Source organism: Rhipicephalus microplus, unplaced genomic scaffold, assembly GCF_043290135.1.
Source record: "Rhipicephalus microplus isolate Deutch F79 unplaced genomic scaffold, USDA_Rmic scaffold_165, whole genome shotgun sequence".
Classification (NCBI taxonomy): domain Eukaryota; kingdom Metazoa; phylum Arthropoda; class Arachnida; order Ixodida; family Ixodidae; genus Rhipicephalus; species Rhipicephalus microplus.
In genome coordinates this window covers 49,173-76,667 of record NW_027464736.1, presented here as the reverse complement: position 1 = coordinate 76,667, position 27,495 = coordinate 49,173, and the positions used below count along the sequence as shown (strand labels likewise).

General features: G+C 54.2%; 6 non-coding genes and 1 pseudogene across 6 annotated transcripts; all 7 read left to right on the top strand.

Moving 5' to 3' along the window:
- Positions 1 to 1,313: 1,313 nt before the first annotated feature.
- On the top strand, positions 1,314 to 1,505 carry LOC142791362 (U2 spliceosomal RNA). Its single transcript, XR_012890177.1, has one exon. It is a non-coding gene; the product is annotated as a U2 spliceosomal RNA (small nuclear RNA).
- Positions 1,506 to 3,846: 2,341 nt separating this feature from the next.
- On the top strand, positions 3,847 to 4,038 carry LOC142791350 (U2 spliceosomal RNA). The gene has a single exon (XR_012890170.1). It is a non-coding gene; the product is annotated as a U2 spliceosomal RNA (small nuclear RNA).
- A 2,340-nt stretch (positions 4,039 to 6,378) lies between these two features.
- LOC142791339 (U2 spliceosomal RNA) lies at positions 6,379 to 6,570 on the top strand. Its single transcript, XR_012890168.1, has one exon. It is a non-coding gene; the product is annotated as a U2 spliceosomal RNA (small nuclear RNA).
- A 2,343-nt stretch (positions 6,571 to 8,913) lies between these two features.
- Positions 8,914 to 9,105, top strand: LOC142791327 (U2 spliceosomal RNA). Its single transcript, XR_012890164.1, has one exon. It is a non-coding gene; the product is annotated as a U2 spliceosomal RNA (small nuclear RNA).
- Positions 9,106 to 17,335: 8,230 nt separating this feature from the next.
- Positions 17,336 to 17,544, top strand: LOC142791342 (U2 spliceosomal RNA; annotated as a pseudogene).
- A 2,341-nt stretch (positions 17,545 to 19,885) lies between these two features.
- On the top strand, positions 19,886 to 20,077 carry LOC142791424 (U2 spliceosomal RNA). Its single transcript, XR_012890217.1, has one exon. It is a non-coding gene; the product is annotated as a U2 spliceosomal RNA (small nuclear RNA).
- Positions 20,078 to 22,418: 2,341 nt separating this feature from the next.
- On the top strand, positions 22,419 to 22,610 carry LOC142791413 (U2 spliceosomal RNA). Its single transcript, XR_012890206.1, has one exon. It is a non-coding gene; the product is annotated as a U2 spliceosomal RNA (small nuclear RNA).
- The last annotated feature ends 4,885 nt before the right edge of the window (positions 22,611 to 27,495 follow it).

The window sequence follows — 27,495 nt, the reverse complement described above, 5'->3', positions numbered from 1 at the left end:
CAAGGAAATTGCGCACTAGACGTACGGACGCACCACGCACGTACCTGAAGCGACGTGGACCCCAGGACGCGTGAGATCACGCCCCGGGCGCGCTTTGCCTCCGTACCCACTCGTCACTCCTCACAGCTTCACTAAGCCGAGTATGTAGAAGTCGAAGAAGCAGAACAACAAACCAGCCAATCCCCCACAGTGGGTGTGAGCCACAAGTGAAGGTCAACAAAAACAAGCAACACCAGCGAGCGCAGTGACGAAGCTATCGTAATGGGGCGAAATAATCCACGAATATGGCTGCACGTTGACGCACGGTCGCATTTGTGCAACCACCCGTGTCTCCCGAAGACCGTCTGTCGCGAGTCTTCGACGAAAAGCGCAGGCGAGTACTTCTCCACTGATTTCCGCGACCACTTGACGACCGCCTTCGGCCGCCTCATGTCCGTCCGGCACGATCGACGGAGCGCCGCACCAGCGCCTCGTACACGCCACCATAGCACTCCTACCCCTCGGAATCAGCAAAACTCGGACGTTTTCGACCACGACAGACAGAACCTGCCGGCCCGTTGAACGCTTGAACGACATCGCAGCGGCAAGTCGCACACTCACGTTCCGTCACCCTCTGCCACATGATCCTTCATTCACCGGCTTCACAACCAACCCACGCGGTAGACGTTTCGCACGCATTCCCGGGTCTGCCTTTCACGGCAGGACCTTCGTCGACCTCGGTGCGGTGTTCCGACACGTCGGAACTTGCAAGGCATATGTTGAGCGTGCTGAAGCAGCCAAAGGCACCACCTTTTCACCTTTTTGCCGATGATTGTGGGCGTCGTTGCAGAGGCGTTGCTTGGGCAGCCGGCGTAGAAGCCATGTTGGATGGGTGACGTATTCACATTTTGCACAATCATTTTTTTTTTTTTCCTTCCAGACTTTGGTGCTCGAGTTGGACATGTACACTATGCATCAGTTTTTAAAACAAGTGCTGTAGCATCTCTCGCGACATGCCTGATAATGTTCGCCGGCAAGCATTTGGTGTGACGTCATGGGCGCATAGAGAGTACGCATGCAAGCAAGCACGCGTGGCTTCGACCTCTGGGAAAAAGAAGGTTTCAGTTTTAACATGTTTGTAAGCGAAACTAGAAACTTCAAGCGGACTGGGGATAAAAGCAATGCCGTGAAGCCAGCGCTGCCGCTGTCGGTGCACAATGCTGGTTGTGCATGGGTGGACGTCGGAATTGCTTTGCTACTGTTTGCCCGGCTTTTGGCCAGAACTAAGTACGAGGTGTGAAAGAATGGATTTTAATTACGTGCTAATGAATTGCATCGCTTCTCGGCCTTTTGGCTAAGATCAAAGTGTAGTATCTGTTCTTATCAGCTTAATATCTGATACGGATCCTATTTGGATCCAAGATATTAAACTTATTTTTGTGATGCGGCGGAGTGCTTGAAGCTTGCTTCACCTCCGCCACGGGTTGGCCCGGTATTGCACTACCTCCGGGATCGGCCCACTCACCCCCTGCGGGGTGAGTTCGACAATAAATTCAATGATAGAAGGAGTGTTCGGATTTACCCATGATACCGGGGTAAACGGCGTGGGTGCGTCGAGTGTCCGAGACGGTGGCGGCACGCCGCCCCGGCTGACGCGGTATTCGCGTGCAGGGAGTGCGCTAGCTGTGTTTACACTTACGATTGCTCTGGGAAAATAAATGTTTCCGTGTGTATTTCATATATGGAGGGTCTCTTTTATTTTGTTATGTTCACACGTACATACTCAAGTTTCTTATTTTTTTTAACATTCCTACTCATATTAATAAAACTATTGAGGAAATTATCATTACTGTTTCGGAGGAAAGCTAGAAGTGTGTATACGATGTGTATGCATGTGCGATGTGTATGTATGTATGTGTGTAGAAGTGTGTATGTATGTGCCAAGCTATTTCCGCTTTTCGAATTCACCCGTTTCGCAACGAAAAATAAAAAAGCCTCTAGAAAATGGGGTTTGGTTGGTGTTTCTGTTTACAGTTGCAGTGGCAAGCGAAGGCATTTTTATTTCACATCTTCACGCGGCGTCTGAACCTGAAGACGCGTGCTCTCGCCACGTCTACGCATCTACACTATTCCCCATCACAAATTAAAATCGCAAAGAACGCCACAGGACCCACTCCGCACACACCTGCTGTACGGTGGAGCGGCAAAGCCCCGATGTGCTTTTCCTATGTCCACTGACCTTTGGGGTTTGACGTCCCAAAACCACCATATGATTATGGGAAAATTTCGACCACCTGGGGTTCTTTCACGTGCACCCTAATCTGAGCACAGGGAAATGCAGCCGCCGCGGCCGGGATTCGATCCCACCACCTGCGGGTCAGCAGCCGAGTACCTTACGGCCATCAGACCACCACGGCGGGCATCGCCTTGTTGATCAAACACTTCATTTCTGAACACCATCTCATACCAGCTCATCCACCGTTGGCTCTCGTTAATTACAACGAACATCCTCGCACGCTCACCTCAATGGAATTGCCAGTTGCTGGAAGTTCCAAGGAAATTGCGCACTAGACGTACGGACGCACCACGCACGTACCTGAAGCGACGTGGACCCCAGGACGCGTGAGATCACGCCCCGGGCGCGCTTTGCCTCCGTACCCACTCGTCACTCCTCACAGCTTCACTAAGCCGAGTATGTAGAAGTCGAAGAAGCAGAACAACAAACCAGCCAATCCCCCACAGTGGGTGTGAGCCACAAGTGAAGGTCAACAAAAACAAGCAACACCAGCGAGCGCAGTGACGAAGCTATCGTAATGGGGCGAAATAATCCACGAATATGGCTGCACGTTGACGCACGGTCGCATTTGTGCAACCACCCGTGTCTCCCGAAGACCGTCTGTCGCGAGTCTTCGACGAAAAGCGCAGGCGAGTACTTCTCCACTGATTTCCGCGACCACTTGACGACCGCCTTCGGCCGCCTCATGTCCGTCCGGCACGATCGACGGAGCGCCGCACCAGCGCCTCGTACACGCCACCATAGCACTCCTACCCCTCGGAATCAGCAAAACTCGGACGTTTTCGACCACGACAGACAGAACCTGCCGGCCCGTTGAACGCTTGAACGACATCGCAGCGGCAAGTCGCACACTCACGTTCCGTCACCCTCTGCCACATGATCCTTCATTCACCGGCTTCACAACCAACCCACGCGGTAGACGTTTCGCACGCATTCCCGGGTCTGCCTTTCACGGCAGGACCTTCGTCGACCTCGGTGCGGTGTTCCGACACGTCGGAACTTGCAAGGCATATGTTGAGCGTGCTGAAGCAGCCAAAGGCACCACCTTTTCACCTTTTTGCCGATGATTGTGGGCGTCGTTGCAGAGGCGTTGCTTGGGCAGCCGGCGTAGAAGCCATGTTGGATGGGTGACGTATTCACATTTTGCACAATCATTTTTTTTTTTTTTTCCTTCCAGACTTTGGTGCTCGAGTTGGACATGTACACTATGCATCAGTTTTTAAAACAAGTGCTGTAGCATCTCTCGCGACATGCCTGATAATGTTCGCCGGCAAGCATTTGGTGTGACGTCATGGGCGCATAGAGAGTACGCATGCAAGCAAGCACGCGTGGCTTCGACCTCTGGGAAAAAGAAGGTTTCAGTTTTAACATGTTTGTAAGCGAAACTAGAAACTTCAAGCGGACTGGGGATAAAAGCAATGCCGTGAAGCCAGCGCTGCCGCTGTCGGTGCACAATGCTGGTTGTGCATGGGTGGACGTCGGAATTGCTTTGCTACTGTTTGCCCGGCTTTTGGCCAGAACTAAGTACGAGGTGTGAAAGAATGGATTTTAATTACGTGCTAATGAATTGCATCGCTTCTCGGCCTTTTGGCTAAGATCAAAGTGTAGTATCTGTTCTTATCAGCTTAATATCTGATACGGATCCTATTTGGATCCAAGATATTAAACTTATTTTTGTGATGCGGCGGAGTGCTTGAAGCTTGCTTCACCTCCGCCACGGGTTGGCCCGGTATTGCACTACCTCCGGGATCGGCCCACTCACCCCCTGCGGGGTGAGTTCGACAATAAATTCAATGATAGAAGGAGTGTTCGGATTTACCCATGATACCGGGGTAAACGGCGTGGGTGCGTCGAGTGTCCGAGACGGTGGCGGCACGCCGCCCCGGCTGACGCGGTATTCGCGTGCAGGGAGTGCGCTAGCTGTGTTTACACTTACGATTGCTCTGGGAAAATAAATGTTTCCGTGTGTATTTCATATATGGAGGGTCTCTTTTATTTTGTTATGTTCACACGTACATACTCAAGTTTCTTATTTTTTTTAACATTCCTACTCATATTAATAAAACTATTGAGGAAATTATCATTACTGTTTCGGAGGAAAGCTAGAAGTGTGTATACGATGTGTATGCATGTGCGATGTGTATGTATGTATGTGTGTAGAAGTGTGTATGTATGTGCCAAGCTATTTCCGCTTTTCGAATTCACCCGTTTCGCAACGAAAAATAAAAAAGCCTCTAGAAAATGGGGTTTGGTTGGTGTTTCTGTTTACAGTTGCAGTGGCAAGCGAAGGCATTTTTATTTCACATCTTCACGCGGCGTCTGAACCTGAAGACGCGTGCTCTCGCCACGTCTACGCATCTACACTATTCCCCATCACAAATTAAAATCGCAAAGAACGCCACAGGACCCACTCCGCACACACCTGCTGTACGGTGGAGCGGCAAAGCCCCGATGTGCTTTTCCTATGTCCACTGACCTTTGGGGTTTGACGTCCCAAAACCACCATATGATTATGGGAAAATTTCGACCACCTGGGGTTCTTTCACGTGCACCCTAATCTGAGCACAGGGAAATGCAGCCGCCGCGGCCGGGATTCGATCCCACCACCTGCGGGTCAGCAGCCGAGTACCTTACGGCCATCAGACCACCACGGCGGGCATCGCCTTGTTGATCAAACACTTCATTTCTGAACACCATCTCATACCAGCTCATCCACCGTTGGCTCTCGTTAATTACAACGAACATCCTCGCACGCTCACCTCAATGGAATTGCCAGTTGCTGGAAGTTCCAAGGAAATTGCGCACTAGACGTACGGACGCACCACGCACGTACCTGAAGCGACGTGGACCCCAGGACGCGTGAGATCACGCCCCGGGCGCGCTTTGCCTCCGTACCCACTCGTCACTCCTCACAGCTTCACTAAGCCGAGTATGTAGAAGTCGAAGAAGCAGAACAACAAACCAGCCAATCCCCCACAGTGGGTGTGAGCCACAAGTGAAGGTCAACAAAAACAAGCAACACCAGCGAGCGCAGTGACGAAGCTATCGTAATGGGGCGAAATAATCCACGAATATGGCTGCACGTTGACGCACGGTCGCATTTGTGCAACCACCCGTGTCTCCCGAAGACCGTCTGTCGCGAGTCTTCGACGAAAAGCGCAGGCGAGTACTTCTCCACTGATTTCCGCGACCACTTGACGACCGCCTTCGGCCGCCTCATGTCCGTCCGGCACGATCGACGGAGCGCCGCACCAGCGCCTCGTACACGCCACCATAGCACTCCTACCCCTCGGAATCAGCAAAACTCGGACGTTTTCGACCACGACAGACAGAACCTGCCGGCCCGTTGAACGCTTGAACGACATCGCAGCGGCAAGTCGCACACTCACGTTCCGTCACCCTCTGCCACATGATCCTTCATTCACCGGCTTCACAACCAACCCACGCGGTAGACGTTTCGCACGCATTCCCGGGTCTGCCTTTCACGGCAGGACCTTCGTCGACCTCGGTGCGGTGTTCCGACACGTCGGAACTTGCAAGGCATATGTTGAGCGTGCTGAAGCAGCCAAAGGCACCACCTTTTCACCTTTTTGCCGATGATTGTGGGCGTCGTTGCAGAGGCGTTGCTTGGGCAGCCGGCGTAGAAGCCATGTTGGATGGGTGACGTATTCACATTTTGCACAATCATTTTTTTTTTTTTTCCTTCCAGACTTTGGTGCTCGAGTTGGACATGTACACTATGCATCAGTTTTTAAAACAAGTGCTGTAGCATCTCTCGCGACATGCCTGATAATGTTCGCCGGCAAGCATTTGGTGTGACGTCATGGGCGCATAGAGAGTACGCATGCAAGCAAGCACGCGTGGCTTCGACCTCTGGGAAAAAGAAGGTTTCAGTTTTAACATGTTTGTAAGCGAAACTAGAAACTTCAAGCGGACTGGGGATAAAAGCAATGCCGTGAAGCCAGCGCTGCCGCTGTCGGTGCACAATGCTGGTTGTGCATGGGTGGACGTCGGAATTGCTTTGCTACTGTTTGCCCGGCTTTTGGCCAGAACTAAGTACGAGGTGTGAAAGAATGGATTTTAATTACGTGCTAATGAATTGCATCGCTTCTCGGCCTTTTGGCTAAGATCAAAGTGTAGTATCTGTTCTTATCAGCTTAATATCTGATACGGATCCTATTTGGATCCAAGATATTAAACTTATTTTTGTGATGCGGCGGAGTGCTTGAAGCTTGCTTCACCTCCGCCACGGGTTGGCCCGGTATTGCACTACCTCCGGGATCGGCCCACTCACCCCCTGCGGGGTGAGTTCGACAATAAATTCAATGATAGAAGGAGTGTTCGGATTTACCCATGATACCGGGGTAAACGGCGTGGGTGCGTCGAGTGTCCGAGACGGTGGCGGCACGCCGCCCCGGCTGACGCGGTATTCGCGTGCAGGGAGTGCGCTAGCTGTGTTTACACTTACGATTGCTCTGGGAAAATAAATGTTTCCGTGTGTATTTCATATATGGAGGGTCTCTTTTATTTTGTTATGTTCACACGTACATACTCAAGTTTCTTATTTTTTTTAACATTCCTACTCATATTAATAAAACTATTGAGGAAATTATCATTACTGTTTCGGAGGAAAGCTAGAAGTGTGTATACGATGTGTATGCATGTGCGATGTGTATGTATGTATGTGTGTAGAAGTGTGTATGTATGTGCCAAGCTATTTCCGCTTTTCGAATTCACCCGTTTCGCAACGAAAAATAAAAAAGCCTCTAGAAAATGGGGTTTGGTTGGTGTTTCTGTTTACAGTTGCAGTGGCAAGCGAAGGCATTTTTATTTCACATCTTCACGCGGCGTCTGAACCTGAAGACGCGTGCTCTCGCCACGTCTACGCATCTACACTATTCCCCATCACAAATTAAAATCGCAAAGAACGCCACAGGACCCACTCCGCACACACCTGCTGTACGGTGGAGCGGCAAAGCCCCGATGTGCTTTTCCTATGTCCACTGACCTTTGGGGTTTGACGTCCCAAAACCACCATATGATTATGGGAAAATTTCGACCACCTGGGGTTCTTTCACGTGCACCCTAATCTGAGCACAGGGAAATGCAGCCGCCGCGGCCGGGATTCGATCCCACCACCTGCGGGTCAGCAGCCGAGTACCTTACGGCCATCAGACCACCACGGCGGGCATCGCCTTGTTGATCAAACACTTCATTTCTGAACACCATCTCATACCAGCTCATCCACCGTTGGCTCTCGTTAATTACAACGAACATCCTCGCACGCTCACCTCAATGGAATTGCCAGTTGCTGGAAGTTCCAAGGAAATTGCGCACTAGACGTACGGACGCACCACGCACGTACCTGAAGCGACGTGGACCCCAGGACGCGTGAGATCACGCCCCGGGCGCGCTTTGCCTCCGTACCCACTCGTCACTCCTCACAGCTTCACTAAGCCGAGTATGTAGAAGTCGAAGAAGCAGAACAACAAACCAGCCAATCCCCCACAGTGGGTGTGAGCCACAAGTGAAGGTCAACAAAAACAAGCAACACCAGCGAGCGCAGTGACGAAGCTATCGTAATGGGGCGAAATAATCCACGAATATGGCTGCACGTTGACGCACGGTCGCATTTGTGCAACCACCCGTGTCTCCCGAAGACCGTCTGTCGCGAGTCTTCGACGAAAAGCGCAGGCGAGTACTTCTCCACTGATTTCCGCGACCACTTGACGACCGCCTTCGGCCGCCTCATGTCCGTCCGGCACGATCGACGGAGCGCCGCACCAGCGCCTCGTACACGCCACCATAGCACTCCTACCCCTCGGAATCAGCAAAACTCGGACGTTTTCGACCACGACAGACAGAACCTGCCGGCCCGTTGAACGCTTGAACGACATCGCAGCGGCAAGTCGCACACTCACGTTCCGTCACCCTCTGCCACATGATCCTTCATTCACCGGCTTCACAACCAACCCACGCGGTAGACGTTTCGCACGCATTCCCGGGTCTGCCTTTCACGGCAGGACCTTCGTCGACCTCGGTGCGGTGTTCCGACACGTCGGAACTTGCAAGGCATATGTTGAGCGTGCTGAAGCAGCCAAAGGCACCACCTTTTCACCTTTTTGCCGATGATTGTGGGCGTCGTTGCAGAGGCGTTGCTTGGGCAGCCGGCGTAGAAGCCATGTTGGATGGGTGACGTATTCACATTTTGCACAATCATTTTTTTTTTTTTTTTTCCTTCCAGACTTTGGTGCTCGAGTTGGACATGTACACTATGCATCAGTTTTTAAAACAAGTGCTGTAGCATCTCTCGCGACATGCCTGATAATGTTCGCCGGCAAGCATTTGGTGTGACGTCATGGGCGCATAGAGAGTACGCATGCAAGCAAGCACGCGTGGCTTCGACCTCTGGGAAAAAGAAGGTTTCAGTTTTAACATGTTTGTAAGCGAAACTAGAAACTTCAAGCGGACTGGGGATAAAAGCAATGCCGTGAAGCCAGCGCTGCCGCTGTCGGTGCACAATGCTGGTTGTGCATGGGTGGACGTCGGAATTGCTTTGCTACTGTTTGCCCGGCTTTTGGCCAGAACTAAGTACGAGGTGTGAAAGAATGGATTTTAATTACGTGCTAATGAATTGCATCGCTTCTCGGCCTTTTGGCTAAGATCAAAGTGTAGTATCTGTTCTTATCAGCTTAATATCTGATACGGATCCTATTTGGATCCAAGATATTAAACTTATTTTTGTGATGCGGCGGAGTGCTTGAAGCTTGCTTCACCTCCGCCACGGGTTGGCCCGGTATTGCACTACCTCCGGGATCGGCCCACTCACCCCCTGCGGGGTGAGTTCGACAATAAATTCAATGATAGAAGGAGTGTTCGGATTTACCCATGATACCGGGGTAAACGGCGTGGGTGCGTCGAGTGTCCGAGACGGTGGCGGCACGCCGCCCCGGCTGACGCGGTATTCGCGTGCAGGGAGTGCGCTAGCTGTGTTTACACTTACGATTGCTCTGGGAAAATAAATGTTTCCGTGTGTATTTCATATATGGAGGGTCTCTTTTATTTTGTTATGTTCACACGTACATACTCAAGTTTCTTATTTTTTTTAACATTCCTACTCATATTAATAAAACTATTGAGGAAATTATCATTACTGTTTCGGAGGAAAGCTAGAAGTGTGTATACGATGTGTATGCATGTGCGATGTGTATGTATGTATGTGTGTAGAAGTGTGTATGTATGTGCCAAGCTATTTCCGCTTTTCGAATTCACCCGTTTCGCAACGAAAAATAAAAAAGCCTCTAGAAAATGGGGTTTGGTTGGTGTTTCTGTTTACAGTTGCAGTGGCAAGCGAAGGCATTTTTATTTCACATCTTCACGCGGCGTCTGAACCTGAAGACGCGTGCTCTCGCCACGTCTACGCATCTACACTATTCCCCATCACAAATTAAAATCGCAAAGAACGCCACAGGACCCACTCCGCACACACCTGCTGTACGGTGGAGCGGCAAAGCCCCGATGTGCTTTTCCTATGTCCACTGACCTTTGGGGTTTGACGTCCCAAAACCACCATATGATTATGGGAAAATTTCGACCACCTGGGGTTCTTTCACGTGCACCCTAATCTGAGCACAGGGAAATGCAGCCGCCGCGGCCGGGATTCGATCCCACCACCTGCGGGTCAGCAGCCGAGTACCTTACGGCCATCAGACCACCACGGCGGGCATCGCCTTGTTGATCAAACACTTCATTTCTGAACACCATCTCATACCAGCTCATCCACCGTTGGCTCTCGTTAATTACAACGAACATCCTCGCACGCTCACCTCAATGGAATTGCCAGTTGCTGGAAGTTCCAAGGAAATTGCGCACTAGACGTACGGACGCACCACGCACGTACCTGAAGCGACGTGGACCCCAGGACGCGTGAGATCACGCCCCGGGCGCGCTTTGCCTCCGTACCCACTCGTCACTCCTCACAGCTTCACTAAGCCGAGTATGTAGAAGTCGAAGAAGCAGAACAACAAACCAGCCAATCCCCCACAGTGGGTGTGAGCCACAAGTGAAGGTCAACAAAAACAAGCAACACCAGCGAGCGCAGTGACGAAGCTATCGTAATGGGGCGAAATAATCCACGAATATGGCTGCACGTTGACGCACGGTCGCATTTGTGCAACCACCCGTGTCTCCCGAAGACCGTCTGTCGCGAGTCTTCGACGAAAAGCGCAGGCGAGTACTTCTCCACTGATTTCCGCGACCACTTGACGACCGCCTTCGGCCGCCTCATGTCCGTCCGGCACGATCGACGGAGCGCCGCACCAGCGCCTCGTACACGCCACCATAGCACTCCTACCCCTCGGAATCAGCAAAACTCGGACGTTTTCGACCACGACAGACAGAACCTGCCGGCCCGTTGAACGCTTGAACGACATCGCAGCGGCAAGTCGCACACTCACGTTCCGTCACCCTCTGCCACATGATCCTTCATTCACCGGCTTCACAACCAACCCACGCGGTAGACGTTTCGCACGCATTCCCGGGTCTGCCTTTCACGGCAGGACCTTCGTCGACCTCGGTGCGGTGTTCCGACACGTCGGAACTTGCAAGGCATATGTTGAGCGTGCTGAAGCAGCCAAAGGCACCACCTTTTCACCTTTTTGCCGATGATTGTGGGCGTCGTTGCAGAGGCGTTGCTTGGGCAGCCGGCGTAGAAGCCATGTTGGATGGGTGACGTATTCACATTTTGCACAATCATTTTTTTTTTTTTTTCCTTCCAGACTTTGGTGCTCGAGTTGGACATGTACACTATGCATCAGTTTTTAAAACAAGTGCTGTAGCATCTCTCGCGACATGCCTGATAATGTTCGCCGGCAAGCATTTGGTGTGACGTCATGGGCGCATAGAGAGTACGCATGCAAGCAAGCACGCGTGGCTTCGACCTCTGGGAAAAAGAAGGTTTCAGTTTTAACATGTTTGTAAGCGAAACTAGAAACTTCAAGCGGACTGGGGATAAAAGCAATGCCGTGAAGCCAGCGCTGCCGCTGTCGGTGCACAATGCTGGTTGTGCATGGGTGGACGTCGGAATTGCTTTGCTACTGTTTGCCCGGCTTTTGGCCAGAACTAAGTACGAGGTGTGAAAGAATGGATTTTAATTACGTGCTAATGAATTGCATCGCTTCTCGGCCTTTTGGCTAAGATCAAAGTGTCGAGTTAGCTGTCTCTACGAGTCCTCGCGCGAGTCCCGGGGTCACGTCACGTCGGCGTCGGCCCCCGGGCCCTCTCGGAGTCGAGTTCCAAAGCCAGTGCAAGCCCTTCGCCGCCGCCGCCTCGTGCACGCGGCTGCCACCCTTGGGTTTCGGGCCTTCCCGCCCGGAGACCCTCTACATGCCAGGTCAAGCCAGGCCCCCGGTCCGCCCCTGCTGCCCCGGAGCTCCTAGCTGCGACCCCTGCCACCACCAGACCTTAAGCGGCCCCCGCCTCGGCTGAGCCGCCGCATACCAGTGTGCAGCTCGTCTGCACGTCACGAGTCGTCCCAGAGCCTCGCCCCCCCCGGCAGCTTGCGGGATCCGCCTACCAGCATGGCCATGCCATTTGAGCTCCCGGTAAGGGAGAATTGTTTTATGTTCTCGGCGCCCGAGGGCGACGTTTCTGTTGACGATTTGATTGACGCGGTCGAAAGAACCGCCGGTGACGACAGTGTGTTTGTGCTCCAGCACATGGGGGGAGCAAAATTCCTAGTGTGCACGCGGAACGCCAGTCAGGCGACGAGGCTAATGGTGGCAGAGGGGTTCGAAGTTAACAGCGTGAAGGTGCCGGTAGAGGCAGTCGGGCCGCCGGTGACGTACGTGAACGTCTACCGTTATCCGGCTTTCCTGCCCGACGAGGTCCTCAGTAACGCTTTAGCCCAGTTTGGCAAGGTTAAGAGCATCTCCTTTGCCACCTTACCCTCTCGCCAGACTAAGTTGAACGGGGTCAGGTTAGTTAAGATAGAAATGAGCCGCCCCGTTCCTAACTTTTTGACAATCGCTGGGCACAGAGTAATGTGCGAATACCGGGGGATGCGGCGCGTGTGCGCGCGCTGTGGCGAGTCTGGGCATATGGCAACCGCGTGTACCACCGCCTATTGTAAACGATGTAGCTCTTTCGGCCACGAGACGGAGGGTTGTAGTGCAGAATGTAAGCGCTGCGGTGGTCAGCACGGTACCGCGGAGTGCTTCCGCAGGCGCTCTTACGCGTCGGCAGCCCGCGGTTTCCCTTCCTTGCCTGACCGCGCTACAGCCCCTTCCCAGTTACGCAGCCCCGCTTCACCAAGGGCAGTTGGCTCCTCCTCGCGCCTGCAGGTGCTCTCGCCCAAGTCGTCATCCCCCACGACTACGAAGGGCCCCCTTTCTGAGGAGCGCGATACGAGCTCTGACCAGGTCACAGACAGCGGCGGAACTACCACCTTGACCGCAACGGTGGAGGAGACGCGGATGAAGGCTTCTACCGCGCCCGCCTCATCCTCCGACACGGAATCGAGCGATTTTGAAACCGTGTCGACTCCATCGTCACCCCTCGCGTCACCCGCACACCCGCTGGGCGAGGTTGTTTGCCAAAGTTTGCCTGTTGCACCGGAAGCGTCGCCCGATGCCCCTGTGCTGGATGCGGCAAGTTCCCCCGACCCGAAAGCACCCGCGAACGCGCTGGCCCCAGTGACCCCCGAGGACCTGAAACCCCAAGCCCAAGACCCCGCCCGGGACGAGGTACCCATAGTAAGCCGCGGGTTTTACATGCTTCCCGGCGATCGAGACGGCGACAGGACCACCCTTCTCCCTCCCTCCGTTCCCTCAGCGCTACGCCCAAATACGACGGCGGACCAATCGGCACCCGGCCGCGAGCAGCGAACCCGCTCGCGCTCCCGAAGGCGGAAAGACGACGTTGAGACCGCCCGCCACAGGACTCCTAGCAAGGAGCCAAGGCAGCGCCGACCCGGGCCTGAAGGGCGGAGCAGCGACAGCGATGCTCCCCCGCACGCAAAAGCGAAGAAGCTCGACACAAACAGCGCCGGCAAAGGGGAGCCCCCCCCCAAACCTGCTGGCCCCCAACATTGAGTATGCGCCCGATCTCTGCCCTCGCCGGCTGCGTAGCTTCCCTCTCCTCACCCGCTCTCTCGCAGCCTCCTCCTTTCTTTCGGCGCCGTATGTTTCCCCCTCTCCGTAGCGCCGGCGCGCGCTGCTTCCTCCTTCCCCCCTCCGCACTCCGTCTGTCGTTACGTCACGCTAGCCGATGACGCCACTGCGATTTGCAACTTGGAACGTTCGCGGGTTTCGCAACCGAGTCAAGCAAAGCGCTGTGGTGTCGTTCGCCAAGGACCAGGGCATCGACCTTCTGTTCGTGCAGGAAGCCAACTTTAGGACCCCTCTCGACGTGACCCTTTTCCGTCGTAACTGTCAGGTCGAAGGGTTTTTTTCCCTGACGAATGCCAAGGCGTGTGGCGTCGGCGTGATTTTCGTCTCGGGCCGTTACCGGGAAAAGGCGCATTGCGTGTTCGGAGCAGACGGACGAACCCTCCTACTCGACTTATTTATCGACGGGAGGAAGTTTCGATTCACTAACGTCTACGCACCCGTCACGCGTTCGGACACCAATCGGTTCTTCCGGGACCTGCACGCTTACCTTCTCGAGCCCCTTCCCCACGTGGTCCTCGGCGACTTTAACTGCGTCGTCGACACCACGAGGGATGTAAGAGGCCCGGGGCGCGGTGGCTCATCCTACCACGCCAAGGAGCTCACCAAGATTCTACGACACCTCATGCTCACGGACGCCTGGGTCCACCACCACGGTGATGACTTTGTACCAACCCGCACGTCAAGACACACAGAGAGCCGGCTAGACCGCATTTATGTCCCAGACATGCTGCTTCCCCTTGTCATCTCGTGCGAGGTCCTCGCTCTGCCGAACACCCTGGTGAAGTCATCGGACCACGCCCCAGTGGTAGTAACCGTGAAAGCGAAGCCGGGTGCCCGGCGGCGCGACGCAGCCTGGCGCCTCGACCCCGTGATCTTGCAAGACGATGAGTGCGTCGCGCGCATTAGGTCTCGGCTGGAAAGTTCGCTCCTGGCTTCCCCCTGCGCATCCCCGGCCGATTGGGACGACCTGAAGGCGACGTGGCGGGAACTCCTGCAGCAGGAGGGTAGCGCACGGAAGAAGCGTTTAACAGCAAGACTGAACGAGATCCTACGCAGAATCCGGATTATCCAAAGTGCTGACGCTCTCACGACTTGCACTCGCGACTACTTGGACTCACTCATGGTCCAACACGACAGGCTGCTCAGTGCGACCGCCAAGGGAACCCGAGCGGCGCGAGCCGTCCCGGGCGATCCGTCGGACGCGGACTTGCGCGAGGTCAGTGGGAACGGGTCGCTGCGCATCTCGGAAGTGTTGCGCCCCGACGGCACACTTACTTCAGACCCGGTAGAGATCGAGGCCACATTTCGCGACCACTTCAAGGTGGCCTTTAGCGAACCCGACCCGAGCGAAGTGCAGCCCGACCCCGCCCTCGACAAGGCCTTATTCAAGAACCTCCGACGCCTCGAAGTCGACGAATGCGAGACCCTATGCGCTCCCGCTTCACTCGACGAACTCCGCCAGGCAATCAGGTCAATGTCGCCCAACTCGGCGCCAGGCATCGATGGCCTGACAGCGGGGTTCTACATGACCTTTTTTGACGTCCTTGGCGCCCCCCTTCTGCATATCGTCAACCTGGTACTGGGGGAGCGTGCAAAGCCGGCCTCCTTCGGTGCGGGACGGATCGTCCTGATCCTTAAAGACGGTGCGCCCCCGAACGACCCGTCATCTTGGCGCCCGATCACCCTACTTAATGTAGATTATAAGATCGTGGCGGCCATAGTAAACAACAGAACGAAGGTTTTCCTGCCGGACTTGATCGCTCCGCACCAGTCCTGCGCTGTCCCTGGCCGCTCTATGTACACCAACCTAACGTTGACCAGGGATGTGTTCGAGTATGCCTCCTACAAGCGAGTCGCTGGGGCCTTCCTCTCCCTGGACCAGGCTAAGGCCTTTGACAGGGTGAGGCACTCCTACCTGCTTGGAACGCTGGCCGAGTTTGGTTTCCCGGAAGAGTTCGTCGCGGTCATCGCGCTCCTTTACCAGGACCTGCAGTGCTGCGTAGCTGTGAACGGTGCCACGACCGACTCTTTCCCGTACACAAGAGGTATCAGGCAGGGGTGCCCGTTAGGCCCGACCCTTTTCGTCCTTTCCATCGAGCCACTCATAACATCTGTGGCCAGCGACGAACGCATCAGGGGCCTGCCACTAACGGGCCTGGAGGAGTTGAAGATCCTGGCCTTCGCGGACGACCTCTCACTCTTTCTAAGAGATGCACGCAGTCTCGTTCGCTTCCGCCAGGTATTCAGCACCTATGCCGCCGCATCGGGAGCAAGGCTAAACGAAGCCAAGAGTAAGGCCTTGCTCTTTGGCCCTTTTCCGGCTGAGGCTATTGGGACGATCGAGGCTGTCTCTGCTGTGAAAGTCCTGGGAGTGCTATTCACCTGCGAGGGTGTGGCGGCATCCACCTGGCGTAGAGTGATAGACAGGGCCCACCTACTTATTGAACGCGCCAAGCTCTCCGACCTTACCCTGCGTGACAAAGCCGTAGCGGTGAAGACCAGCATCTGCGCCCTCGCCTCCCACGTTAGCCGAGTGACCACCATGCCCACCAGAATTGCGAACCACCTCAACCAGCTCATAACAGCTTTTATGTGGGATGGCAACCCCCCGCCAGTCAAGCGCCACCTTCTGCAGCTCGCACCGAGCGAGGGAGGACTTGGCCTCCCCCATGTCCAGACCACGAGCAAGATCCTCGCCTTGAAGACCGCCCGTGCGCTAGCGCAGAAGAGCGACTATGCGGGCAGGGGTTTACTCCTCTACTGGAGCAGCGCGGGCAACGACTGGCTTGAAGCGGGTGGCCACTCCGGACCCTTGGCCGAGTCGCCCTCCCCCTTTTATAGGGTGGCGGCAGCGACTATGCGTATGCTCGCAAAGGAGGTCCCTGGATGCGAGATCGAGTCCGACCCGCCAGCCAGACTGGTCGAGACACTCACGGCCCACCAGCTCGACGAAGACGACAAGCGACGTGCCAGGCGAGCGATGCGAGAAATCGCCACGTTCAGTCGAGACACCCCCCGCGAGGTCCAAGACTTCCTTTGGAAACGGGCGTGGAACGTCCTCCCCACGAGGCAAAGGTTACACCATTTCGGTATCGTTCCCGACGCCCGCTGCCCGAACTGCCGAGAGACAGAAACACAAGACCACGCGCTCCTAAACTGCCCTGCTGCGAGACCCGTATGGCGCATGATTGCGCAGTGCTTCGGCATCCGCCCTCCGCCAAACCACAGACGCAACAAGGGCACCTTCGCGCGAGTGGTCTTCGCCCTCACTCTCTTTGTGATATGGCAGCGCCGTTCGCTAGCAGAAGCGAGGAGGAAGCCCGTTAGAGCCGCGTACCCCACAGTGAGCCGAATCAAGCGATTGGTGTGGGCGCACCTCTCGGAGGAGTTGGAGGCTAGTGGCGAGGAATCCTTCCTCCGGCGCTGGCACACCAGATTTTTCTTCCTGCGCAATGGTAAATTAGTGTCCCCCCTAATCCCCTATTAACTACCCCCCCAACTCTGTAACCAAGCGGGGCCACCCCCCCCCCCCCTTATAGCACAAGCACAGACATGTAGCCCTTCCCTCGGTCGTAGTTACACTGATATTAAGGCGTGCTCCATGCACGAGGTTTCTTCTGGCCCCCCCCTGTTAACCGCCCCCCCCCCCCCCCGTAGTGTTTATGTTTGTTTGCGGGAGTGCCGCTTATCTTTGTATAAAGTTTCCTTTCGGCATGTAAATACGTAATAGATCATGTGCTTTCATTTCACTGTATCCATTGTTTATGTAAATAGGTTTTGTATATTATATGATTTACTGTACAATACAGCTGTGTTCTTCTTGTGCCCAAATTTGGTCAAGTGCTGTTTTGAGTGTCATTACAGCCGAATTCCTGGCTGAGTATTTGTAAATATTTCTGTTCTGTTGCCGAATGTGTTGAGAGTCTAAATAAACTTCTCTTTGTAGTATCTGTTCTTATCAGCTTAATATCTGATACGGATCCTATTTGGATCCAAGATATTAAACTTATTTTTGTGATGCGGCGGAGTGCTTGAAGCTTGCTTCACCTCCGCCACGGGTTGGCCCGGTATTGCACTACCTCCGGGATCGGCCCACTCACCCCCTGCGGGGTGAGTTCGACAATAAATTCAATGATAGAAGGAGTGTTCGGATTTACCCATGATACCGGGGTAAACGGCGTGGGTGCGTCGAGTGTCCGAGACGGTGGCGGCACGCCGCCCCGGCTGACGCGGTATTCGCGTGCAGGGAGTGCGCTAGCTGTGTTTACACTTACGATTGCTCTGGGAAAATAAATGTTTCCGTGTGTATTTCATATATGGAGGGTCTCTTTTATTTTGTTATGTTCACACGTACATACTCAAGTTTCTTATTTTTTTTAACATTCCTACTCATATTAATAAAACTATTGAGGAAATTATCATTACTGTTTCGGAGGAAAGCTAGAAGTGTGTATACGATGTGTATGCATGTGCGATGTGTATGTATGTATGTGTGTAGAAGTGTGTATGTATGTGCCAAGCTATTTCCGCTTTTCGAATTCACCCGTTTCGCAACGAAAAATAAAAAAGCCTCTAGAAAATGGGGTTTGGTTGGTGTTTCTGTTTACAGTTGCAGTGGCAAGCGAAGGCATTTTTATTTCACATCTTCACGCGGCGTCTGAACCTGAAGACGCGTGCTCTCGCCACGTCTACGCATCTACACTATTCCCCATCACAAATTAAAATCGCAAAGAACGCCACAGGACCCACTCCGCACACACCTGCTGTACGGTGGAGCGGCAAAGCCCCGATGTGCTTTTCCTATGTCCACTGACCTTTGGGGTTTGACGTCCCAAAACCACCATATGATTATGGGAAAATTTCGACCACCTGGGGTTCTTTCACGTGCACCCTAATCTGAGCACAGGGAAATGCAGCCGCCGCGGCCGGGATTCGATCCCACCACCTGCGGGTCAGCAGCCGAGTACCTTACGGCCATCAGACCACCACGGCGGGCATCGCCTTGTTGATCAAACACTTCATTTCTGAACACCATCTCATACCAGCTCATCCACCGTTGGCTCTCGTTAATTACAACGAACATCCTCGCACGCTCACCTCAATGGAATTGCCAGTTGCTGGAAGTTCCAAGGAAATTGCGCACTAGACGTACGGACGCACCACGCACGTACCTGAAGCGACGTGGACCCCAGGACGCGTGAGATCACGCCCCGGGCGCGCTTTGCCTCCGTACCCACTCGTCACTCCTCACAGCTTCACTAAGCCGAGTATGTAGAAGTCGAAGAAGCAGAACAACAAACCAGCCAATCCCCCACAGTGGGTGTGAGCCACAAGTGAAGGTCAACAAAAACAAGCAACACCAGCGAGCGCAGTGACGAAGCTATCGTAATGGGGCGAAATAATCCACGAATATGGCTGCACGTTGACGCACGGTCGCATTTGTGCAACCACCCGTGTCTCCCGAAGACCGTCTGTCGCGAGTCTTCGACGAAAAGCGCAGGCGAGTACTTCTCCACTGATTTCCGCGACCACTTGACGACCGCCTTCGGCCGCCTCATGTCCGTCCGGCACGATCGACGGAGCGCCGCACCAGCGCCTCGTACACGCCACCATAGCACTCCTACCCCTCGGAATCAGCAAAACTCGGACGTTTTCGACCACGACAGACAGAACCTGCCGGCCCGTTGAACGCTTGAACGACATCGCAGCGGCAAGTCGCACACTCACGTTCCGTCACCCTCTGCCACATGATCCTTCATTCACCGGCTTCACAACCAACCCACGCGGTAGACGTTTCGCACGCATTCCCGGGTCTGCCTTTCACGGCAGGACCTTCGTCGACCTCGGTGCGGTGTTCCGACACGTCGGAACTTGCAAGGCATATGTTGAGCGTGCTGAAGCAGCCAAAGGCACCACCTTTTCACCTTTTTGCCGATGATTGTGGGCGTCGTTGCAGAGGCGTTGCTTGGGCAGCCGGCGTAGAAGCCATGTTGGATGGGTGACGTATTCACATTTTGCACAATCATTTTTTTTTTTTTTTCCTTCCAGACTTTGGTGCTCGAGTTGGACATGTACACTATGCATCAGTTTTTAAAACAAGTGCTGTAGCATCTCTCGCGACATGCCTGATAATGTTCGCCGGCAAGCATTTGGTGTGACGTCATGGGCGCATAGAGAGTACGCATGCAAGCAAGCACGCGTGGCTTCGACCTCTGGGAAAAAGAAGGTTTCAGTTTTAACATGTTTGTAAGCGAAACTAGAAACTTCAAGCGGACTGGGGATAAAAGCAATGCCGTGAAGCCAGCGCTGCCGCTGTCGGTGCACAATGCTGGTTGTGCATGGGTGGACGTCGGAATTGCTTTGCTACTGTTTGCCCGGCTTTTGGCCAGAACTAAGTACGAGGTGTGAAAGAATGGATTTTAATTACGTGCTAATGAATTGCATCGCTTCTCGGCCTTTTGGCTAAGATCAAAGTGTAGTATCTGTTCTTATCAGCTTAATATCTGATACGGATCCTATTTGGATCCAAGATATTAAACTTATTTTTGTGATGCGGCGGAGTGCTTGAAGCTTGCTTCACCTCCGCCACGGGTTGGCCCGGTATTGCACTACCTCCGGGATCGGCCCACTCACCCCCTGCGGGGTGAGTTCGACAATAAATTCAATGATAGAAGGAGTGTTCGGATTTACCCATGATACCGGGGTAAACGGCGTGGGTGCGTCGAGTGTCCGAGACGGTGGCGGCACGCCGCCCCGGCTGACGCGGTATTCGCGTGCAGGGAGTGCGCTAGCTGTGTTTACACTTACGATTGCTCTGGGAAAATAAATGTTTCCGTGTGTATTTCATATATGGAGGGTCTCTTTTATTTTGTTATGTTCACACGTACATACTCAAGTTTCTTATTTTTTTTAACATTCCTACTCATATTAATAAAACTATTGAGGAAATTATCATTACTGTTTCGGAGGAAAGCTAGAAGTGTGTATACGATGTGTATGCATGTGCGATGTGTATGTATGTATGTGTGTAGAAGTGTGTATGTATGTGCCAAGCTATTTCCGCTTTTCGAATTCACCCGTTTCGCAACGAAAAATAAAAAAGCCTCTAGAAAATGGGGTTTGGTTGGTGTTTCTGTTTACAGTTGCAGTGGCAAGCGAAGGCATTTTTATTTCACATCTTCACGCGGCGTCTGAACCTGAAGACGCGTGCTCTCGCCACGTCTACGCATCTACACTATTCCCCATCACAAATTAAAATCGCAAAGAACGCCACAGGACCCACTCCGCACACACCTGCTGTACGGTGGAGCGGCAAAGCCCCGATGTGCTTTTCCTATGTCCACTGACCTTTGGGGTTTGACGTCCCAAAACCACCATATGATTATGGGAAAATTTCGACCACCTGGGGTTCTTTCACGTGCACCCTAATCTGAGCACAGGGAAATGCAGCCGCCGCGGCCGGGATTCGATCCCACCACCTGCGGGTCAGCAGCCGAGTACCTTACGGCCATCAGACCACCACGGCGGGCATCGCCTTGTTGATCAAACACTTCATTTCTGAACACCATCTCATACCAGCTCATCCACCGTTGGCTCTCGTTAATTACAACGAACATCCTCGCACGCTCACCTCAATGGAATTGCCAGTTGCTGGAAGTTCCAAGGAAATTGCGCACTAGACGTACGGACGCACCACGCACGTACCTGAAGCGACGTGGACCCCAGGACGCGTGAGATCACGCCCCGGGCGCGCTTTGCCTCCGTACCCACTCGTCACTCCTCACAGCTTCACTAAGCCGAGTATGTAGAAGTCGAAGAAGCAGAACAACAAACCAGCCAATCCCCCACAGTGGGTGTGAGCCACAAGTGAAGGTCAACAAAAACAAGCAACACCAGCGAGCGCAGTGACGAAGCTATCGTAATGGGGCGAAATAATCCACGAATATGGCTGCACGTTGACGCACGGTCGCATTTGTGCAACCACCCGTGTCTCCCGAAGACCGTCTGTCGCGAGTCTTCGACGAAAAGCGCAGGCGAGTACTTCTCCACTGATTTCCGCGACCACTTGACGACCGCCTTCGGCCGCCTCATGTCCGTCCGGCACGATCGACGGAGCGCCGCACCAGCGCCTCGTACACGCCACCATAGCACTCCTACCCCTCGGAATCAGCAAAACTCGGACGTTTTCGACCACGACAGACAGAACCTGCCGGCCCGTTGAACGCTTGAACGACATCGCAGCGGCAAGTCGCACACTCACGTTCCGTCACCCTCTGCCACATGATCCTTCATTCACCGGCTTCACAACCAACCCACGCGGTAGACGTTTCGCACGCATTCCCGGGTCTGCCTTTCACGGCAGGACCTTCGTCGACCTCGGTGCGGTGTTCCGACACGTCGGAACTTGCAAGGCATATGTTGAGCGTGCTGAAGCAGCCAAAGGCACCACCTTTTCACCTTTTTGCCGATGATTGTGGGCGTCGTTGCAGAGGCGTTGCTTGGGCAGCCGGCGTAGAAGCCATGTTGGATGGGTGACGTATTCACATTTTGCACAATCATTTTTTTTTTTTTTTCCTTCCAGACTTTGGTGCTCGAGTTGGACATGTACACTATGCATCAGTTTTTAAAACAAGTGCTGTAGCATCTCTCGCGACATGCCTGATAATGTTCGCCGGCAAGCATTTGGTGTGACGTCATGGGCGCATAGAGAGTACGCATGCAAGCAAGCACGCGTGGCTTCGACCTCTGGGAAAAAGAAGGTTTCAGTTTTAACATGTTTGTAAGCGAAACTAGAAACTTCAAGCGGACTGGGGATAAAAGCAATGCCGTGAAGCCAGCGCTGCCGCTGTCGGTGCACAATGCTGGTTGTGCATGGGTGGACGTCGGAATTGCTTTGCTACTGTTTGCCCGGCTTTTGGCCAGAACTAAGTACGAGGTGTGAAAGAATGGATTTTAATTACGTGCTAATGAATTGCATCGCTTCTCGGCCTTTTGGCTAAGATCAAAGTGTAGTATCTGTTCTTATCAGCTTAATATCTGATACGGATCCTATTTGGATCCAAGATATTAAACTTATTTTTGTGATGCGGCGGAGTGCTTGAAGCTTGCTTCACCTCCGCCACGGGTTGGCCCGGTATTGCACTACCTCCGGGATCGGCCCACTCACCCCCTGCGGGGTGAGTTCGACAATAAATTCAATGATAGAAGGAGTGTTCGGATTTACCCATGATACCGGGGTAAACGGCGTGGGTGCGTCGAGTGTCCGAGACGGTGGCGGCACGCCGCCCCGGCTGACGCGGTATTCGCGTGCAGGGAGTGCGCTAGCTGTGTTTACACTTACGATTGCTCTGGGAAAATAAATGTTTCCGTGTGTATTTCATATATGGAGGGTCTCTTTTATTTTGTTATGTTCACACGTACATACTCAAGTTTCTTATTTTTTTTAACATTCCTACTCATATTAATAAAACTATTGAGGAAATTATCATTACTGTTTCGGAGGAAAGCTAGAAGTGTGTATACGATGTGTATGCATGTGCGATGTGTATGTATGTATGTGTGTAGAAGTGTGTATGTATGTGCCAAGCTATTTCCGCTTTTCGAATTCACCCGTTTCGCAACGAAAAATAAAAAAGCCTCTAGAAAATGGGGTTTGGTTGGTGTTTCTGTTTACAGTTGCAGTGGCAAGCGAAGGCATTTTTATTTCACATCTTCACGCGGCGTCTGAACCTGAAGACGCGTGCTCTCGCCACGTCTACGCATCTACACTATTCCCCATCACAAATTAAAATCGCAAAGAACGCCACAGGACCCACTCCGCACACACCTGCTGTACGGTGGAGCGGCAAAGCCCCGATGTGCTTTTCCTATGTCCACTGACCTTTGGGGTTTGACGTCCCAAAACCACCATATGATTATGGGAAAATTTCGACCACCTGGGGTTCTTTCACGTGCACCCTAATCTGAGCACAGGGAAATGCAGCCGCCGCGGCCGGGATTCGATCCCACCACCTGCGGGTCAGCAGCCGAGTACCTTACGGCCATCAGACCACCACGGCGGGCATCGCCTTGTTGATCAAACACTTCATTTCTGAACACCATCTCATACCAGCTCATCCACCGTTGGCTCTCGTTAATTACAACGAACATCCTCGCACGCTCACCTCAATGGAATTGCCAGTTGCTGGAAGTTCCAAGGAAATTGCGCACTAGACGTACGGACGCACCACGCACGTACCTGAAGCGACGTGGACCCCAGGACGCGTGAGATCACGCCCCGGGCGCGCTTTGCCTCCGTACCCACTCGTCACTCCTCACAGCTTCACTAAGCCGAGTATGTAGAAGTCGAAGAAGCAGAACAACAAACCAGCCAATCCCCCACAGTGGGTGTGAGCCACAAGTGAAGGTCAACAAAAACAAGCAACACCAGCGAGCGCAGTGACGAAGCTATCGTAATGGGGCGAAATAATCCACGAATATGGCTGCACGTTGACGCACGGTCGCATTTGTGCAACCACCCGTGTCTCCCGAAGACCGTCTGTCGCGAGTCTTCGACGAAAAGCGCAGGCGAGTACTTCTCCACTGATTTCCGCGACCACTTGACGACCGCCTTCGGCCGCCTCATGTCCGTCCGGCACGATCGACGGAGCGCCGCACCAGCGCCTCGTACACGCCACCATAGCACTCCTACCCCTCGGAATCAGCAAAACTCGGACGTTTTCGACCACGACAGACAGAACCTGCCGGCCCGTTGAACGCTTGAACGACATCGCAGCGGCAAGTCGCACACTCACGTTCCGTCACCCTCTGCCACATGATCCTTCATTCACCGGCTTCACAACCAACCCACGCGGTAGACGTTTCGCACGCATTCCCGGGTCTGCCTTTCACGGCAGGACCTTCGTCGACCTCGGTGCGGTGTTCCGACACGTCGGAACTTGCAAGGCATATGTTGAGCGTGCTGAAGCAGCCAAAGGCACCACCTTTTCACCTTTTTGCCGATGATTGTGGGCGTCGTTGCAGAGGCGTTGCTTGGGCAGCCGGCGTAGAAGCCATGTTGGATGGGTGACGTATTCACATTTTGCACAATCATTTTTTTTTTTTTTTTCCTTCCAGACTTTGGTGCTCGAGTTGGACATGTACACTATGCATCAGTTTTTAAAACAAGTGCTGTAGCATCTCTCGCGACATGCCTGATAATGTTCGCCGGCAAGCATTTGGTGTGACGTCATGGGCGCATAGAGAGTACGCATGCAAGCAAGCACGCGTGGCTTCGACCTCTGGGAAAAAGAAGGTTTCAGTTTTAACATGTTTGTAAGCGAAACTAGAAACTTCAAGCGGACTGGGGATAAAAGCAATGCCGTGAAGCCAGCGCTGCCGCTGTCGGTGCACAATGCTGGTTGTGCATGGGTGGACGTCGGAATTGCTTTGCTACTGTTTGCCCGGCTTTTGGCCAGAACTAAGTACGAGGTGTGAAAGAATGGATTTTAATTACGTGCTAATGAATTGCATCGCTTCTCGGCCTTTTGGCTAAGATCAAGGGTCGTGTAAGCAGTTGCCTCGCGCGAGTCACTACGTCGGACCCGGGGTCACGTCACGCTGACGTCATCCCCGGGGTTCAAGCCTCCAAGAATAGCCTGCGTGGCGTTGCCGTCTCCGACGTGCGACCGCTGCCCCTGGGTTTCGGGCCTTCCCGCCCGGTGCCCGCCTGTTCCATGCCGGAAGGAGCAAGGTCCCCGGTCCACGCCCGCCGTCCCGGAGCCCCCCTGCTGCCTACCGGCCGCCTCCTGATCCTGCGCGGCGCCCGCCTCGGCTGAGCCGCTACTACCAGTGTGCAGCGCGCCTGCACGACACAAGTTTCCACCAGTCACGCCCCCTTCCACCGGCGACAACGCCCTCAGAATGGCGGCCACATCCGATTTACCTGTGAGAGAAAACTGTTTCCTGTTTACGGCGCCGGATGGCGACGTTTCTCTTGATGACTTGATCGATGCAGTCGAAGTAGTTGCAGGCGATGATAGTGTGTTCGTGTTGCAGCATATGGGCGGTGCCAAGTTTCTCGTATGCACCCGTAACGCCAGTCAGGCAACTAAGTTAATGGTGGCTGAGGGTTTCCGGGTGAATGGCATAAGCGTACCGGTTGAGGCCGTAGGGCCGCCGGTCACGTATGTAAACGCCTACCGGTACCCAGCCTATATGCCCGACGAGATACTTGGCAACGCCCTGGCGCAGTATGGTAAGGTGCGGGGCATTTCGTTTGCTACTGTGGCCTCCCGTCAAAATAAGTTAAACGGCGTCAGGGTCGTTAAAATCGAAATGAGCAAACCGGTGCCCAACTTTGCGACCATTGCGGGGCACCGTGTCATGTTCGAATACCGAGGCATGAGGCGGGTGTGCGCACGATGCAGCGAGGTGGGCCATATGGCGACCGCGTGCTCCGCACCTTACTGCAAACGATGTGGAATTTTCGGGCACGACACTGAGGGCTGCTCAGCCGAATGCAAGCGTTGTGGGGGGCAACACGGGACGAGAGATTGTTTTAGGAGGCGCACCTACGCGTCCGCCGCACGCGGTTTCCCCTCAGTGACAAACCTTGAGCCGAACTTAGCGCAGTCGAGCGGCCCCTCAGCACCCAGGCCAGGCGTACTCCACTCGCGCATGCAAGTCTTGACGCCCAGGACCGCGGCTCGCACGCCGCCGACAGCTTCCCCCAGCCGAGACCATGATACGGACAGTAGCTTGCTCGCAAGTGTCCCTGTGACAAATTCACCCGCCAACGAGGAAGAGAGGCCCGAGAGGAATGACGACACCGCCGCCACGTCATCAGAAACAGAGTCGAGTGACCTCGAAACCGTCTCGACACCCTCGGCTCCTTCTACACCGTCCGCCCCCCTGTCGGGCCAGGATGGCTGTCACAGCACTTCAGACACTGCCGCAACAACTGACAGGGATGAGCTTCCCCTCTCCATCTCAAAAGCGCCGGTGAATATGCTCGCCCCAGTGTCCGCTCAGGACTTAGATGACGGCATTAAAGACCCCACACGAGACGACCTGCCCATCGTGAGCCGCGGGTACTACGAGCTTCCGGATGACCGCCACCGCCACGGCGCTCAATCAAACCTGCCGCCCACCTCCCGGCTCCCCCTTGATCACGCGCCGCCCCACTTGAGTCGTAAACCGGACCCGCTTGCGTCACAGCCAGCGCCAGGCCGTGATGAGCGGGCACGCTCTCGCTCGCGCCGACGGCAAGGAGAGGATGATAAGAAGGATCCGAGGGGGAGAGCCACAAGCAGAGAGGCGCGGCAGCGGCGAACCGGGCCGGACGCCAGGAGCAGTGACAGTGACGCCCCCCCGAGGGCGAAGACGCAGAAGCTAGCCCAGAGCACCGCCGGCAAAGGGGAACCGCCCCCTAAAGCCAGCGAGGCGTTTTGATTACCTCGCAACAGATGGCAGCGCAGGCGTAAAGCCAGCGAGGCGTTTTGTTTACCTAGCCACAGATGGCAGCACAGGCGAGCGCGCCGTTTGCTGTTCCCCCCTCGCTGAGCGCTCCACCTCCCGCACACTGATGCCCCCCCCCCCCCCCCCCGCTCGCCCTCTAGTTCCCTCGAATGACTGACCAACTCCGCTTCGCTACCTGGAATGTGCGCGGACTCCGCGACAAAACGAAGCAAACCGCGGTCATTTCGTTTGCCCGCTCCCAAGATATTGACCTGCTGTTCGTCCAGGAGGCGAATTTCCGTTCCCCCCTCGACGTCGCGCACTTCCGTAGCCTGTGCCAGGTCGAAGCTTTTTTTTCCTTGACGAGGGCTAAGTCCTGCGGGGTCGGGGTCGTCTTTGTCTCCGGGAGGTTTAGACAAAAGGCTCATTGCGCGTTCGGGGCCGATGGCCGCACGTTGATAGTCGATATTTTCATCGATGGGCAGAAAGTCCGGTTCGTCAACGTGTACGCGCCTGTCACGAGATCGGAGACCAATCCCTTCTTCAGGGAGCTTGGAGAGTTCCTGCTAGCCCCCCTCCCGCATGTGGTCCTGGGAGACTTCAACTGTGTGGTAG